The sequence below is a fragment of the Trachypithecus francoisi genome, unplaced genomic scaffold (assembly GCF_009764315.1).
Source record: "Trachypithecus francoisi isolate TF-2019V2 unplaced genomic scaffold, Tfra_2.0 Lachesis_group0, whole genome shotgun sequence".
Taxonomy (NCBI): Eukaryota; Metazoa; Chordata; class Mammalia; order Primates; family Cercopithecidae; genus Trachypithecus; species Trachypithecus francoisi.
Genome location: NW_022681453.1, coordinates 74720958 through 74739093, shown reverse-complemented (window position 1 = coordinate 74739093; position 18136 = coordinate 74720958). Strand labels below are relative to the sequence as shown.

Below are 18136 nucleotides of genomic sequence, written 5' to 3'. Positions count from 1 at the left end.
TTTTTTTTTGAGACAGAGTCTTCTTCTGTCCCCTAGGCTGGAGTGCAGTGGCACAATCTCAGATCAGTGCAACCTCTGCCTCCCAGGTTCAAGCGATTCTCCTGCTTCAGCCTCTTGAGTAGCTGGGATTACAGGTGCACACTACCACGCCTGGCTTTTTTTTTTTTTTTTAGTAGAGACGGGGTTTCACTATTTTGGTCAGGCTGGTCTCAAACTCCTTATCTCGTGATCCGCCTGCTTCGGCCTCCCAAAGTGCTGGGATTACAGGCATGAGTCACACCACCCGGCCGATTTCTCTATGGACTTGAGCCATGACAGATAATTTTACTGAGGAGTAAAGACCTTCTATCCCAAAGCAACAGGGAAAAGCCAAGGAAAAAGGTAAATCTGTTTTGTTGGATGACTGGTTAAAATGGAAGCACTGAAGTGATTTGTGTGGGCTAGGTTCAGAGAGTAGCTGAAATTCATCTGCGTACCTCGGGTGATCCATTATAGAACCAGGCACAGGAAATCCTTAAAAAGAAAGAATAGGACATAAGTTCCTTTTTAGCTTACACTGAGATGAAGAATAAGTGCTGTCAGATAGAACTCAAAACCTTTGGTGGTTCTGGTAAATAAATAAAGTAGAAGGCATACTTTGTAATTATATTAATCACAAGTAGGCATTTTATCTTTATTATATCTTTATATATTCTTTTGTATAATATTTATTATATTATTTACATATTATCAAAAAAGTCATTGAGCTATAGAGGTCTCCTATAGCTATAGTTAACATTCAAATTATCTGATCTCACTTCACTGATTTGGTTGGATTTGATTTTCTCTAAAATAAAATCTCTGTGCTAATCCAAAAGGTTGGCCATTTTGTTTTCCTGTATGTGGATTACATTTATTTTTACTTCTCTTCTGAATTTTTCCGCAGTTCTTCAGTTATTGTGGTTTCTCTCCTCACCAAAGTCTTATCATTTCCATGAACCTTATTCAAACTTCCTCCTTCTCTGTGAAGCCTTCTGTGATTGCTAGAGTTCATCCTGAATTCTCTTTTCTTGGTTTCCACTGGTTAGTGAGGTAATAAACTGAGACATTAATTTTTGGCTTATTCTCACCGAATAAGAAAAGTTTCCTAATGAGAAGGTAGCTCCCCCTTCCTCCACCTGTAGGAAAGAACGCCAGGTTTTTGTATACTTTATAGGCTCCTTTGCCTGAGGGAGTTGTGGTTTCAGAGCCCATTAAGCCCTAAAGAAGAAACCTTGAAGAGTTTTCTTTACTAATCTCTGTTCTCTAAAATGAATTATTAACCTGGGCCCCTTCTGGGGTAAGGAGAGTGAGGTTGATTGATGCTTTGGAGTTAGAGAATTGGATAGCACTACTGGAGAGAAAAACAATCAACTTTCCCTCAAATGGGGAAGGTAGCAAGGTCTCTACTTGCATACAGCTCCAGTTGGGGTAACTGCTTGGCATACTTCTGGAGGCTGGACATAAAAAGGCACTGCTTTGAGAGGAGCAGTGATCATCTGAGGGCTGGGCCAATGGTCAACAGCAAGGACCACTGTGGAGGGCATCTGTAAACCCAGCTAGTGCAGTAGTGCTGGCAGTCAGAAGGACCAGGCTCAATGGCATCTTTGTGGGGTAGTCAAGCAATGTCAATGATGCAGACCATCATGGACTAAGAAATTAGATTTCATGAGTCTTGTACCAATCTAGGGATGAGAAGGGAGCCCCAAAACTTGGCTGTATTTCTTGCTAATTTGGTGACAGGGACCTCAGGTTTAATTTTCTTTAGAAAAATAAGGGAGTTTTTTGTACCTGAATGTTGAGGAGTGTTGGGGAAGTTTGTAGCACCTAAGTTAGTTCTTACCAATATATTATTGTCTCTTCTCTTTCTTTTTTCATTTGTGTCTGTCTCATCTCTCTAAGACTCCAAACCTCCCAAAGGCTAGTATCTTGTCTTGTTATAACCACAACTACAATGACAACTACAAATATATAACTGGATGCCTCGTTGTGCCCAGCATGTTTCTTTATAATGTGTGGGTTCTATGTGAGTGCTTGTTTGGTCAGCTCTTCACTACACTTCACAAACATATTGACGATAAGTGGGAATCTCAGGCTGCAGATTGACTCTGAGATATGTCTATGTGGTATGGTCCCAAGAGGGCTTTCCCACCCCTGAAGTTCTGTGTAATGCTCTTCTTCCTGTCCTTTATTTCCCTACCTACCCACAGTTCTATTTTCAATATGAATGTAAAGTCCAAGCAATTGTTTTATGTGTTCACTGAATTGCCCACAAACTCTGCTCATTCATTTATGATTTCTGACACATGCCATGCTGTCTCTATCTCCTTGATTCCATTTCCCCAGAGAGACAGCTCACTGGGTCCCCCTGTCAACAGAGGATTCAGAACCCAAAGCTAAGCCATACTTTGTAACAAAAAATAAGAAGAGATAACCAATCTATGATGTGATAGAAAAATGATCAGGCCAAACTCCGATCACTTTTGCCTAAGTTAGGGAAGCTAATCTGCTTGGAAACAGATGTTACAGAAATACCTACCAATCAGCATTGATAACAGGGTATTTATATGTACAATAACAGTAGTGTCAAGGATTGTTTAGAATATTTTCTCTTGGTGGCCACTGGGTGTCCTCATTTACAAAGTAAATATGCAATATTTAGTGAAGGTCACTGGAGAGAATAAAAGACACTAGTTTTCTTTTTGGCCCTTCACATACTGGGGATAAATTTATTGCTGAACTCACAACCAGGTTATATATTAGTACAGTTTAAAAACCTTCAGGTCAAACTGTTAAAGTTTATAACCAAGAGTAACTTATTCAGGGTCCACACATGAATTTAAAAGGCTGTTTCCTCAACAGAGGGGACTGTGATCAGCTATTAGAATGAGCCCTTATTCATTTGAAAATTGGCATGGGATTTTGACTATCTGCCGAGAGAGCCAGCAGAGAGGAGCAGGGAAGGTCTTAATTTATTCTTGAAAGAAAAGAGAACACCAAATATCTCCATGGGATATTTGTTAGATTCTGTTTTTATCTCACCTTTTCTGAAAACTAATTAAAAATAATAATGAGAAAGATAAAATATGTCCTTTGCCTAGGAAACCTGAAATAATGTGAAAAACATTACAATGAGCTGGGTCAGTATACTGATTATCAAACATTTCACATTTGAAGACAAAGAATTAAATTATTCCTTTGTGAACCTGTTATCCCACCTGTGAAGTGAAGGTGTGTATGCTTCGTAGGGATGTTGTAGGGACAAATAGAATATGAGGCACATAAGGTTTCTAGGAAGAGAAACTGTACATGAGATAGATTTAGGGCATTACTAATATCCTAATTGTGGCTGAGTCACCGTTGTGTATGACTTGTTCCTGCTGGAAGACAGGAGTCAAGGCCAGAGCTCACACAGCCAACAAATATGTACTGATTTGCTGCTCGCAGGCACTGAGTGTGACACACTGCTTAGCAATCACTTAGAGCTCCCTAAAGTGGTATTTTGCATTTCTAGGATTGTCATTGTCTCTTAAATTTATACTTATATACATCATTGATGAGGTTCTTCCCTTGCATGGCAAAAAGAATTTCTGCCTTCCTCCAATTCAAGATACAGGCCTACTATTGAATATATAATAATACAAGGCCTTCAAATGTCATACCTAGCCAATTAGCTAATCCTTTCCCAAAATAAACTTCACTGTAATATTTTTTTCACTAGCATACATCCCCAGCTTAATTATTATTCTCCGGCATGTTATTTCAGTACATAAATTATCAATATGATTTTGTGTTAAAACCAACAATTTGACCAGGCATGGTGGCTCACACCTGTAATCCCAGCACTTTGGGAGGCTGAGGTAGGTGAATCACTTAAGTACAGGAGCTTGAGACCATCCTGGCCAACATGGTGAAACCTCGTCTCTTCTAAAACACAAAATTAGCTGGGCATGGTGGCGCATGCCTGTAATTCGAGCTACTCAGGAGGCTGAGGCAGGAGAATCACTTGAACCCTGGAGGCGAAGGTTGCAGTGAGCTGAGATCATGTCACTGCACTCCAGCCTAGGCAACAGAGTGAGATTCTGTCTCAAACAAACAAACAAAAAACTCCCAACAATTTATACAAACAATACCAGGGAAGCTAGAAAGCTCTATGAGTTATTCACTGCCTTTCAGAGATGTTTGATTGTCTTAGTAGCCAACCTTAACAGCCTTTTCTGTTTTTAAAGGACCACCATGCATGCCTCTAGTACAACAATCTCTAACACTTAATCAACAGTTAAATCTACAGCAATACACAATAGCCAGGTCACTTTCACCCTGAGATTATACTAAAGGCTCACAATATACTCAGAATGTATGGAAACGTGTCTCATTTCTTCTAAAGATCCTTAAATTCCTTGCCTTTATAGTATTATCCAACTCATTAATTAGTAGACTCATTTTTCAACGACTGTAACCCCACAGATACATATCTGCAGAGCCCTCCTGATTGCATTTTTACCCTTGGCCTTTTCTTCTTTTAGTTTCATCAGTGTGCACCTGCAATTTCACTTTTAGAACTTCTCCAGGCTCGGTGGCTGAACACCACACAGCACAGGCTTTATCTGATGTGCTGGCGCCTGGTGTGGTCTAAGACACACTGGTGTTTTGTTCTTGAAGTACAGGACTGATGTTCTGAAACCTAGACTCTAACACAAAGGAGATCATTAGCTCATTTTAAGTGTCTCTTTTCTTCCCTCCCAGCCTCCTCCTACCCACCCCAAAACTTCCTTAGTCCTAAGCACTGGGAGCAGATGGCAACCATATTCCAAAGCTGAGTATACACAAAATAGTGCCATGGAGAACAGAGTGGCTTCAAAGTTAGCCTTTCTATTCAAGTGGGATGGCGGGGACTTCTGGAGGAGTGAACTCATCTCTCATTCATTTAATCCTCTATTCATTCAGCCAGGAATTTGTTTTCCTACACATCCTTCTACTGTCCAGCCAGTTGAGGGAGGGTGGGCATGAAGCAACTCTCTTGAGGGCCCTTCCAGCAGGAGGGCACTAAGATTCCTATGCCAAGCTCTTGTTTCCCTGGGCCAGCTCTGCCTGCTGCTGATCAAATCATGCCATTCCCATAAGAGGAGCTTGGGAACACAGTGTGTGGGGGGTGGATTTCTCAAGAACTGTCTCCTTGCTAGACTGACAGTCACATGCTGTATTCCCTAGACAAAGATTAGACCCAGGAAAAGGATGAAACAAGGAGGAGGATGTGGGGTTGCAGAAAACTGTGCAGGATGTTACAGCAACGGGAGGTGGGAGTGGGAAAACCTTTCCTTTTTGTTGTTTCAAGGTTTGCTAGAGCTTTTGCCTAATCATCTGTTTGAGCATCTTGAAAATAAGTATCTATTTCCATGATATCTATCAAAAACAGGCACCAGATTATACCACAAAGTTGACCTGCCATATTGCTATTAGAATTAAAACATGTAGCAGCCTACATTCAAAAGAAAGCTTTTCTGTTTCCCCAGCATAAAAAGCAGAGGGTATTTGTGATACACTGTGTTTTGTAGGTCTGCTAAATGAAAAAAAATCATCCAGTAAAAAATTAGTACCTATATTTTCACAAACAGGCAAAATGCTTCCAAATGCACTATACCATTCTTTTCGCTTCATTCTCTCTACCACATTCACATATTCATTCAACAAACATTTGCTAAGCACCTACCCCTACTCTGTGTAAGCACTTTGCTGGGTGCTAGGGATTCAGCAGCGGACAAGGTAAACAAGATTCTGCCCTCCTGAATTCTGTCACCTGGCCAAAACATTTAACAAGTACATTGCTAGAATGTTATTTGAGGAAAAGGAATAATTCATCTTACCTAGTATTTCTTCTGAATCTTTCTTAAACATATTTCTTGAAGGTCCAGACTCCTTTAACTAAGAAGTTCTATCTTAAATCTTTCTCTTTCCATTGTTATATTCATTCCTTTCTTGGCTACAATGTTGAGAGTTCAGATTGCAACTGCTATCATTTCTGGGGGGAATGGGGGTGGGACTGTAACCCTGAGAATCCTTGCTTTTCAAACTACACATATATTTTCTCTGTAAATATTGTACCATCTAATTTGCGTCTTTGGATTTTGTTGATTAGCCATCAACATGTGATTTAAGGAATACTGCATATGAGATGCAGAAATCATGACTCAGTAAGTTATTATTTTAAAGCTCTATTTTGGGATTTATACAGACTTGTGTACAGTCTAGTTTGGCTTTCAATCTAATCTGCAACTATTACTAGGCGGGCTTGTAGATCAAGTTCCACATCCATGTGTCTCTGGAATTCTACAGTGAAGCACAAGTGCTCAGGAGTTAAGAGAAGCAAACGTCCAAAATTATCTCCACCCAGTACCAAAAACTGTGGGCACCACGGGATGGGGAAAACTTACCAGGTATAATGAGCCAGTGACTGTTACTGAATTTCTTAAGATTATACTTTTCCCAACTACTGCAGACTGCTTCAGAATAGAAGAAGGTAAGTAAGCAGGGTGATTACAAGCAATCCTCCTCAGAAGTGAAACTCATTTACTCTTCTAAGTTTACCTCTATTTAAAATTATTTCAGACAACTCTCAAGCCATCAAGCCGACTGACTTTCAAAAAAATAAAAGATGCATTTCTTTACTTGTAAGTATTTGTCTTTGCAAAGGGCTCTCTGATACGCTAGCACAGAAGTTTGCACATTCTAAAGATCTGATGTTTTGCCCTCTTCGGGCGTCTCGGCTGGAAGGAGCTACGGTGAAAGGGCACCTAAGGTGAATGGACAGATTGCAGATGGGTGCACATAGGAAAATGTGCAGATCCTATAATGTATTCTGAGGTAAGACAGCACACAAATCCATTCCCTATAATTTGAAAATCTCTCTTCTTTTTAAATTTTTTTTGGGACAGGGTCTCACTCTGTCACCCAGAGTGGAATGCAGTGGCATGATCATGGCTCACTGTAGCCTTGACTTGCTGGGCTCAGGTGATTCTCCCACCTCAACCTCCGAAGTAGCTGGACTACAAGTGTACACCAGTATGCCCCGCTAATTGTTTTGTAGAGATGGGGTTTCACTATGTTGTTGAGGCTGGTCTCGAACTCCTGGGCTCAAGCAATAAATCCACATTGGCCTCCCAAAGTGTTGGGATTACAGGTGTGAGCCAACATGCACAGCCTGAAAATCTCTCATTGACTAGAATGCACTTGAAGACAGGAAGGAACTTAATAGGTTAACAGTAGAATGTAATGCTATAATGTTAATAATACTCTAATCCTTCCCTGTATCAAGAGGACCACATTCAGAGAGATTTGACACTTCTTTCAGCCCCAGTTTCCTTGTCTGTAAATGGGGTGTTTCGTAAGAGTAAGATTATGCATATTAGTCCTCTTTCATTTTTAGAAAACAAATACAAATGGGGGAATAAAAGAAGGCAAAAAGATAATGGAGAAGCGTCCCAGTCAGTCTACTCAGGCCTGAATCCAAGAAGGGACAAGAAAAGGGGCACTGGCTTTTCTTGAAGTGAAGGAGGTAACTGTTCCACAGACAGTCTCCTCCCACAGAACTAGGGCTTTTCAGCGTCAGTCACTCTCAGGGGGAAAGGACAGGGACTTGCAACAACTCTCACTTAGGCTGCATCAATTTTAGTTCATATTACTATTTTCAAACACTTAAAACTGTAGCTGACACTCAGATTCCTGGAGTGCTGGCTGTTTTTCTGGTGCTGCTTTAAGGGCTTTACATATAGTTTTCCATCGAATCCTTCTAATAACCCTATGAGATGGATACTATTTTTATTCTCATTATGCAATTATGCACATGAGGAAATGGAAACACAGGGAGGTTAATTAAAGGCACATAAAATGTATTCATAGGCTGAAGTTCACGTTAAAAAGAGCAAATAACTGGACCATGGGGGTGAGAAAATATTTTCTGAATACTGGAAAATAACACATAGCCCCAATCTTAGTCCATTATCAACATGTTCAAGAAATAGCTTTAGCAGTCTGTTACCATACCTGCCCCTGCCCTGAAGGCATGTGGGAGGCCATCAGGAGCCATTCTGCATTGGGTTGTTCACAGGGACCTCTCCTCCTTGCTTCTTAGTTCACTCTAGGGGGCCAGGATGCAGATTCTGATTAGGATAGGTCCTGGGGAACTGGCTTTTTCCTTCTTTTAGTTCTCTGACCCCAGTGTAACAAAATCTTTAAACCTGTGTCCCAGAACAACACACAGGAAAGAATATGAAGCTCTAAAAGAAAGGCCTACTCATGGTACCAGTGGAGTCCGAGACCTTCAGGTCAAGAACTCCTGCTCTGGAGCAGGGCTGGGAGTGGGGGCACGCTTTGCCCGTATCACTGCCCAGTGAAACCAGGCCTGCTTTGCAGTGCCTGTTAGCATGTCAACCCAGGATTACTTAGGCCACTTCAGGAATCCCAGGATCTAGTCACCCATCTGGGACCTTTAGGTCAGGAATAAAATGGAATGGGCTAGATTTCTGAGCGTTTTCTAAAAACTGGAAAAATTCCATTCAGGCCTACATGTAAAGACCTATAGTATTTCCCTGAGAAAATGACATGTATCCTCTCCCCTGGGGTTAACTTTTAAAAGTTTTAGTTCAGAATTTGTATGTGTCTTTTCCATTAGACACAGAGTTATCTCTTGTAGTTCAAACTTATATGCACTTTTCTTTCATTATCTCCTTTACATCTAAATATCTAGTTAAGATATGAGGCAAAGAGATAATCAGTGATTATATAGGAAAGAAAGTGATTACAGCAAAGAATTTAATGACAAAGTTAATTCAATTATTGCTTCTTGAAATTCTTTGTGTAGTATTCTACATGCCACACTAAGCTTTCTTAAAAATTCTGTATTCTTTGGTCTAATATCTTTGTATAAAACTGATAACCTAACCAAGCTAAAACTAGTGAGAATAAATAAGTAGGAGGAAACTCATTTTTAGAACTGGAGAGGAAAGGAAAAAACTCCTCAAGGTTGATTTTGACATCAACTATAAATTCATTTGGCCTTGTGAAATTATAAAGACTCATGTGCAAAATTCTTCCATGTGGTTGTTCATATAATTTTCAGTAGTGACAAAATAATCTCCTTATTTAGTTTTACAGGTAATTTAATAGTAGAACAAAGTATCATTTGATTCAGTTGGTTCCAGATCACCATCCTAAAGTAAAAGTATATCAGATACTTTGTGAACAGGTGGGATTGGTCTTTGGAATGTCTTGGACCATCACAGAAAGCAGCATACTTTAAGTAAACAAATTGAAACCCACCCTCCTACAAATAATGAATTTGAGGATGTCTCATGACAGTGAAGGAGGACTTGAGAACAACACATAGGTTTGTTATTAGTAATTACAGAGTTATCGGAATTAGGCATATCATGAAAGAAGTACACAGAATATGGCTTTTAAAGAATTATGCTTTGTCATTTTAAAAACCATTGTTTTTAAAAATTGTTTTAAAAATTGTTAGGATAATTTAAATGTTCAAAGTATATGACACCTATCCTCTGCTTAGTGTGCAGAGATTACTGAGGGTAACGAACTGAGTGCATATTTGTGAAGTAATAATTCTTGCAAAACATTGTTTCTCAATAAAAAGAAGAGAAAGCAATGTTGAGAAGTAGAGAAAGAACCAGTATAATATAATTACTGCTGCATTGGGCTTGGGTAGTGCCTTCAAATTCCTTTCGCATATATTTACCATTCCAATTGCCCTGTGAAATGGAAGATCTAATTCCCTCTCACCTTGCCTATTTAATTGCAGAGTCTCCCTTAACACTGGTTTTTCTCAGTCTATAATGGGCTAGGAATTCTTGTATCATAAAAATAGTCATTACTCCACTTTTGAGTTACTTATTCATTATTTCTTTTTAAAACATTAAAACTTTTAAAAAAAGTACTTTGTAATAGTTGCTTTCCTATTTATCCTATGTTTGCTCTTGAACCCCTCTTTATGGTATTTTTTGTGACACATCTGATTCTGCTTTCTTGACAACAATCAGGCTAGTAATCCCAAAACCCAACGTAATCTTTTCCTAGGTCTCTCCCCCTCGTTGGTGTCTGTGGCACCTGATACTGACCGCTGACCCTTCCTCTCTCTGATGGTCTCTCTGCACTATCCTGGTTTGTCTCCTATCTCTTAGACCCCTCTTTTCTTTTCCTCTATTTATGCATTCTTCATTCTCTTGCTTATCACTCTTGTAAATATTTCCCAAGGTTTTGCTTTCCCTTTTTCTCTCAACAAAGACCTTTTGAAGTTTACTCCCATATCTATGGCTTATAGTGTGGCCTTTTAGCCAAAGGGTTTGCTAGTCCTAATCTCAAGCATTCCTGCTGTGCCCCAGGACCCTGTTTGTAACTCAGTGTTAGTTGTCTCCACTGGGAACACCTGTGGTAGCTCATACTCAGCACTATATAAAATGGAACTCTATTCAATTCCTTTAAATGCTTTTCATCTTTCCTTGATATCTTGGAGTTATCTTTGATAATTGCCTTTGTTGTAACTAACACTCAGCTCCCAGAGCTGTCTACCCTCATCCACAAAATCTGTTGCACCTGGATCCTCCCCATTCCTCCTGTTACCGCCCCCTTCAGGTCACCAATAGTATGAAACACTGACAGTGCTGTCTGGACCCTCTCCTTCCTCCAGTTGCTCCTTCTCACATCCAGGCTGCCAAATTAGATCTTCCCAAAGTCTTGCTCATGGCAGGCCCCACTTAATACCCTTCCACAGCTCTGCAGCAGGGTGCAAACCCCTCATACCTAGTCCTAATGCTTCATTTCCAGTCTTTCAAAAGAGCTCAAAAGGAGCCATCTCTAATAAACCTAACTAGATATTACTGTTACCTAGATTAAACTAGACTTTACAAACCTTCTAAATTCTCAGATGCTCGTGATGTGAGGACATGTATTGTTTTAAGATTCTTGGTGGCGGTGTCTGTTTTTCTCCACCTTTGTGTCCTCACAGAACTCACTGTAGTGACAGGCACAAAAGATATATTCTATACACACTGAGTGAGTGAATCAATGCTCTGGTGGGTCTGTGTGTATGGGGACATATCTTTAACCACTCTGCATGGAAGTTGTGAATGTTATTTGATCTTCTCTACAAGACTCTAAGTCTCGGAGCCTAGGGCTCCAGTTTATAAAACTGCATCCTGAACAATACTTAGCCTGTGGTCCTCCACATTGAAAACATCCACTATATTGATGGATTAACAGTGCTGACTCTCTTCTGTTCAGAAAACATAAGTTTTTCCAGAAGCAGACTTAGTAACAGGCAGCATAAATGGTGGGAGAAAGAGCAGGGTTCTGTTTCTGACTCTGTCACTCATTATGCTGGGAAACTTTTGTTATGACACTTGCATTATTTGGGCCTCAGTTTTCTCATGTGTACAATAGTGGGTACAGACCAGGTAACCTTTAATCTTGCAGCACTGATAAAAAGTTACAACTGGTACACATTCCTCAGCGAGAACAAATGATTCAGAGGCAGAAGAAAAGCAAAAAAGAAACTGCCCCCCATAAAAAAAAAATTCTGCTGATGAAGTAATAAGGTACGTGATTATGGTACCTAGTGTGAGGTGACTGGTGGAAAGATCTGACTTGAAATTTCCTTAAAGCAAGAAGTCCTTAAAGAATCCTCACGCCTGCTCTCAGTCAATCCTAAATATTCCAACTCTAAGGGCAGTAGTGCATGTGGCCTCTTTTATTGTAACTAAGGATGTGAGAAGTCTTCACAGATATGGAGAAGCACTAATTTTATATAACGAAATTTGCCATGAGTAGAGGAAGCACACACGAAACTGTCACTAGCAGCTGTAGATAAGAATTAAAGATGTATTGCTGCATGGGATGAGATGGCAAGATGAAGAATAGAACCCTGAAAATCACCAATGGGCCCTAACAATTACATGTAGACAATCATATCTATGCACTGTTTGGGAGAGCAATATGACACAGTGTAACTTGAGCCAATGAGCATTGAGACCAGACTTGCCAAGGGACCTGGGAGGATTTCATAAGAGGACAGACTATTAGAGTCTGGAGGGGCCACAAGTCGATGACACAGTTCCAGCATGATACCTGTAGGTAACACTGGCTCCATGAATGAACTTCTCTCAATAATTAGTTATTCTGAGCCAGGTGTGGTGGCTCATGCCTGTAATCCCAGCACTTTGGCAGGCCGAGGCAGATGGATCGCTTGAGCTCAGGATTCGAGAGCAAGCTGGGCAACATGATAAAACCTCATCTCCATAAAACAAACAAACAAACCCCAAAAAACTAGCTGGATGTGGTGGCGCGCATCTGTGTTCCCAGCTACTCAGGAGGCTGGGTGGGAGGATTGCTTGAGCCCGGGAGGCAGAAGTGGCAGTGAGCTGAGATTGCACCACTGTACTCCAGCCTGGGCAACAGAGCCAGACCCTGTTTAAACAAAAAAGAAAAAGAAAAAGAAAATTTATTTTGTGATTTACTGATCAAAATCATCATTAGGACCTTCAGAATACTTTTTTTTTTCTTGAGACGGAGTCTTGCTCTGTCATCAGGCTAGAGTGCAGTGGTGCGATCTCAGCTCACTGCAACCTCCACCTCCCGGGTTCAAGCAGTTCTACCTTAGCCTCCCAAGTAGCTGGGACTAGAGGCATGTGCTACCACACCAAGCTAATTTTTCTATTTTTAGTAGAGACAGGGTTTCACCATTTGGTCAGGATGGTCTCGATCTCTCCACCTCATGATCTGCCACCTTGTCTCCCAAAGTGCAGGGATTACAGGTGTTAGCCACCACGCCCGGCCCCCTCGGAACACTTTCTTACTTCCACTGGCTATGTGGAAGGAAGGGTGCTTTTGCCTATTAGAAAATAAGTAAGTGTCTTGCTTTATTATATATTTGGAAAGCAAATGTCTCTAAAATGGACATAGGATTTAGCTGAGCTGAATTATAACAACAGACAATGTTACCCAAAAACAAATTTTCCCATGATTAATATGAGGCAAAGAATAAGAAGGCCTCAGTGTTATAACTGAACTGTTCTGTTTTCTGAAAACTCTGCGCTCTCTTTGTGCCTCTATGGTTTTGCTTCTTTCTGTGCCTTCTGCCTGGAATGCCATTACTTCTGCCTTCTACTTTACAAATGCCCGCTCTTTTATGATCCAGTTTAATGTCGTTTTAGGTGTGGACCTCTTTCCACTGCAACAGGCTCTTTCCTCGGGGGCTCTGTAGCATTTTGTGCATACTGGAACACTTTAATTCTGCATCTGTATTTACCCCATTATGTTCCAAAGTGTGGGGATGGGGTCTTATTCCTATCTTTATCCCTAATCTTAGCTGAGGACTTGGTGCAGAAGGAGGATCTGATAACGTTTGATCAATGACTGAATTAATGACTAAAGGAATGAATGAATGACTACCAGAAATTACTGCATTAAGTGACTATGGGAGAAATCCAATTAAATTGGTATTGTAGGGAAATAACAAGTTTTGTAAAAAGAGGGCAAATTTAAAGATAGAGGTAGATTTAGATACAAAGTTTCAAGACCTGTGCTTTTTAAAAATAAGTGTGTCCCCAAATATACAAAGTGGAAACTCTGGGAAATTAGAGCAAATTAAAAAAACGAACTGGCCTTCCAATGTGTAAGTGCTGAACTAAGCACTAAAATCTCTAAATAAAGGGTATAAAAGGTAACGAAAACATTCCGAAGAGATTATATATCAACGAACTAAGAGGCAGAAAGGTGACTTTTTAAAAAGGGAAAGACTACCTTTGATGACATGAAATCCACATTTAACAGATTACTTGGCAATGAAATGGCAGAAAAACAGTTTAAATGAAAAGATAAATCTATAATTCCTTACAGGACATAGAATAAAGCAGAATGCAGAACACTCTGGGGGCAACGAGAGCACTTAGTTATACCAAAGATGCTCTATCACTGCTTAACTGATACGGAATTTATTAGAAAATTAATAACAAGCCATTGGATAGTGACTGTCTGTGGTTGTTATTCCATTCCATTTTGGCTATATTTTCTCTGCAAATTAGTGTGACCCTAAAATGTTTTCAGGATTGTCCAACTTGTCCTAAATTCCATAAATAAACTCTTTCAGAGGATGCTGTTTTTTGCCATGTCTCTATTACGGTTCTTCACAGATGGACCATTTTTGTCCTTCCAAAGTCTAAGAATAACTCTTTCAGTTATCAAGACATACCAAAATCCAGTTCAGCTGCTCCTGTGGGATTCCAGTTAGTTTAGACACATCTGCTGAGATACATGCATTTGAATCCAAATGAAGCTTTTGTTTGATTATACATTTTGAACATTTATGGAGGTTTTCTGGGGCCAAAATGTTTTTCATTTTTTGGCACACCAAACAGAGATCTTCAGTTATAAACACTGCCTTCTGAGCACCTCCAACAGAAATCCAATCTTTTCATGTGAACAGGTGCCTCAGGAAGTTTTTGGAAGGTTTTACACTGAATCAGCTTTCCGATTGGAAACTTTCTGAACATGCAGTCAAATTTGCCAGAGACCTTCAAACTTGCTTGAGCAGTTTTCACTCATACAGACATACATTCACACATAGAGACAGCCCAAGTAAAAGCAAATCAGAGCCCTGTAAAACTGAAGTATGTTTCTAAAAGGTTAAATATCATATGCAACCAAACTGAACAAAAAGAAATACACAGCAGGAGACAGAATGGACAGATAGCAAGAGGTTCTTCATTGAGCATGTCTCCCTTAAAGCCTTACCTAGAGTTTAAGCTATACATCCTTTCAGAAAAGTTTTTTTATCTCATTTGGTTTCAAATATATACGCAAGCATTTGCATTTTTAAACACGGCACCATAGAGTATTGCTACTAACTCCTTTCACTCACAAACATGTTCAAACAGTTATTTTGAAACACTTTCTTCTCTAACACAAATGGGTAAACCAGATTTAAATGTAAAGGAAGAAACAAAATTACTCTTTAAGTCAGAGGTTCTTTAGCAAAGTCCTCATCTTACCTGATTTCCTATAACTTTTACTTTCCAGTTTGAATACAGCATAGACTAAAAAGTTGTTATAGAGTAAAACAACTTTTTAAGCCTTATGCCTATAAGTTTTTACAGAGTAAAATCACTCCCCCAGTGGGCATGCCTGGAATTCAAGAGGAAATCTGCTTTCAAGTTGTTCTTATGGCCCCGAACCAGATGCTGTAAGGTGGCCAGAAACCTTTGTCTACACCCACTTAGCAGATTTCTGGCTCGTTATCAGGGAATAAAAGGTTCATTCGCAGAAATGAATAATTTCCTTCAAAATATCCCTTACCCTATTTACATGCTCGCATATTCCTTCCATTTTGTTTTCCCCCTACAGCTTTACTAAGGGAATTAATTATCTGGAAGAACGGGAACATACAGTAAGTACATCTGAGTTACAGGATGAGACACAGTATGTCATCTATTAGGCCTGGCTAAGACCAGCAGCTGATGCTAAATGGGAAGGAACATGCACCAAATGTTTTTTAATCACAAAGTTAGTAATTAATTGCTCTTTAAAATACATTTTATGCTTCTTTCTGTCTGTGTACATGAAATGCACATTTATTACATGCCAAAAATTACAACATTATGGTTTAAATGTGACTGGCACGGAAGTCCGGAAATCAGAGCTAATGTTCCCACAGCAACTTTAATTCTGTCCGTGTGCACATGTAGAGCTATAATAGTCTTCCATTTCAGGATAATACGTATAGATGGTTTTGGGAGGGAAGCTAAAGACCCATATCCTCAACTGTAGTTACAGGAAAAAATCAAAGGATAAAAGCTGTGCTCCTTTCCACATACGTGGATAAAAACAATGTCCCCACACCCAGTGTTGTGTAATCAGGGAATGAAAGAATCTGCTGTGATGCCAGCACTCAAGGGGACAGTTTCTGTTGCTGTGGGAACCTGAACTTTGCATTTCCTGACTTTGGGGTAATTAAAATGTCAGCCTTAATGTGGCATTAATGGAGTTTGCCATAAAAATCCTCTGTTTTGTTCTCTAAAAAATTGCTTAAAAGTTCAAAATGAGCCAAATGTACTAAAAATTTTAATCACAGAGACTTGGGTGGGTGAAGCAAATGGTTGGGAGGGGGAGGCCAAGGAAGGCGGATGGCAAGAGTTGGAAAAGAAAGAGCCCACTGGCCTCTGTGAGTGGCCAGCCCCAGCAGAGTGATGCTACAGAGCTAAAGTTAAACCCACCCACACAACAGTTTGGAAATGTGTAAAGGTTCAATGAAAAATAAATAAAAACTGTTCAAGCGTAAGTGCATCTTGGCAAGGACACAAAAAATGAGATAGTCTGATGAGGCCGGTGTAAAACATGGGAAGGTGAGTCACCACGGATATCAGCTTGCAACAAAAGAAAGACATCAGAATAGGTGGCTCTACAGCAGAAGTAGGGAGGACAGCCACAGGGAGGAAAATCACTTCTTTCAATGGGAGCCTTATTTGGGGGAAAACAAAATGGAAGAAATATGCAAGTAAAAGTTCTGGTCGCGTCTATCACATGTATATGACTGTGATGTGCTACAGCTTGATAGCTGTCAAGAAAGGTTTTTCATATGGAGAGCTTCGTCTGCTTTACTGACTTGGTTTAGTTCTGCTTAAGCATTTAAAGGGAGCACTTGGCTCAGCTCATACTCAGCCTGTTTAGTAGGGAACTGCTCTATCAAACACCTAGGGTGTTTTTTACCCTTCAGATTCCATAACTCATCTTAATGCCTTCCATTATCACCATGTGAATTTGCTTACCATTAGATTTTTAGCAATGGTGAAGAGATGATAAGCTAGGGGGTAATGGGGGAATACTGTTAAAAGGAAATTGTGTTAGTAGGTGCACTGCAAAGCAACATACATTTTAGCAGCAATATTAACCTCATCATCTCAAAACAGAAAGCATATCTCAACTATATTTCTTCTTGTTTTGAATACTACTGGGATCTTTTGCCAAATTTGAAGAGGCTCAGGAAGTGAAATAGCCAACTGAGAATTTAGGGGGTCAGACTTGTCATCTTTGCTGGAAAACACAGCCTGTGTCCTTCATATGCAAAAAAGATGGTGGATTACCCAACCATGTCAGTTCATATGCAGAGCTGACTTTTCTTTTGTGGGGATGCTTTATCCATCATGTTTTACAACCCAGTCACCAATACGAGTAGGAGTAGTTGCACATTTTCAAGATGCCTGTTCAGAGCCAGGAATGCCATCTTTGGGCTCAGAACAGAGAATTCCAATAAGAAATTTTCTCACAATGAGAGTAAATCCATAAACACCCCTCGGTACTCAAATGAGTTAACCACAAGCGAGTCTTTCCTCTACCTGGGTGTCAATTTTCTCAGTTTTCTCATCTGTAAATTGGGAAGGATCATACTGACAGGAAATGGGCATTAAAACATGACTAAGAATAATTTTGCTAAACACATGACAAATAAAAAGGTGCTATAAAAACTCAGGCACTTGTGAAAGCTTGGAACACTACACACTGGTGGAATGTTTCTCAAGTTAAAGAGACTAACAAGTCAAGGGCACTATTTTTAAATGCCCCAAATCTGTTAGTTCTAAATAGGAACTGAATATTTTACCTTAAAGAAATTAGGCTTTTAAATTAATCTATGGTAAGAATGACATTTGAAAGTAAAAAAAAAAAAAAAAAAAAAAATACTCTTGAATGCAAGAAGAGCATCCAAAAATTTTAACAGCTTAAAATAAACCTTTTTCCTGTCTTCTCTCAAGCAATCTCCAAATGGACAGATTTCTGTGAATCTTTCCTAAAAACAATTTTCTTCTAAGTGTAGGCTCAAATCAGGACAAACTACAATCCAAATATATTTGGAGAAAAGTATAATCAATTTAAACAACAGGTTGGAACAGAGAAGACTTACACATCTTAATGGCAAAATCAAACTGTCTAAAAACAGCTGGAGATCAGGTTTCTCCTCCTGGTTTGTTCTTCCAACTAAGCTCACATCCATTGGCTTCCCCAGGGTCACCAAGTAGATGTATGGTGACACCACACTCTTGCTGTTCCTTACACTTACTTCATG

General features: G+C 39.7%; 1 protein-coding gene and 1 long non-coding RNA gene across 24 annotated transcripts in view; one reads left to right on the top strand and one right to left on the bottom strand.

Moving 5' to 3' along the window:
• Window positions 1-18136, bottom strand: part of ZBTB20 (zinc finger and BTB domain containing 20) — an 845365-nt gene that overhangs the window by 44625 nt on the left and 782604 nt on the right. Inside the window, exon 9 of one of the 23 annotated variants that reach the window (XM_033211209.1) lies at window positions 477-513. The exons of the other annotated variants lie outside the window; for them this stretch is intronic. The gene's annotated coding sequence lies outside the window, so the exon portion shown is untranslated. The remainder of the gene's footprint in view (window positions 1-476; window positions 514-18136) is intronic. 23 annotated transcript variants of the gene reach the window in all.
• LOC117083490 overlaps window positions 1-18136 on the top strand; it is a 37113-nt gene that overhangs the window by 8501 nt on the left and 10476 nt on the right. The window contains exons 5-7 of the long non-coding RNA XR_004437104.1: window positions 6352-6535; window positions 6625-6879; window positions 15424-15466. This is a non-coding gene — a long non-coding RNA (uncharacterized LOC117083490). The remainder of the gene's footprint in view (window positions 1-6351; window positions 6536-6624; window positions 6880-15423; window positions 15467-18136) is intronic.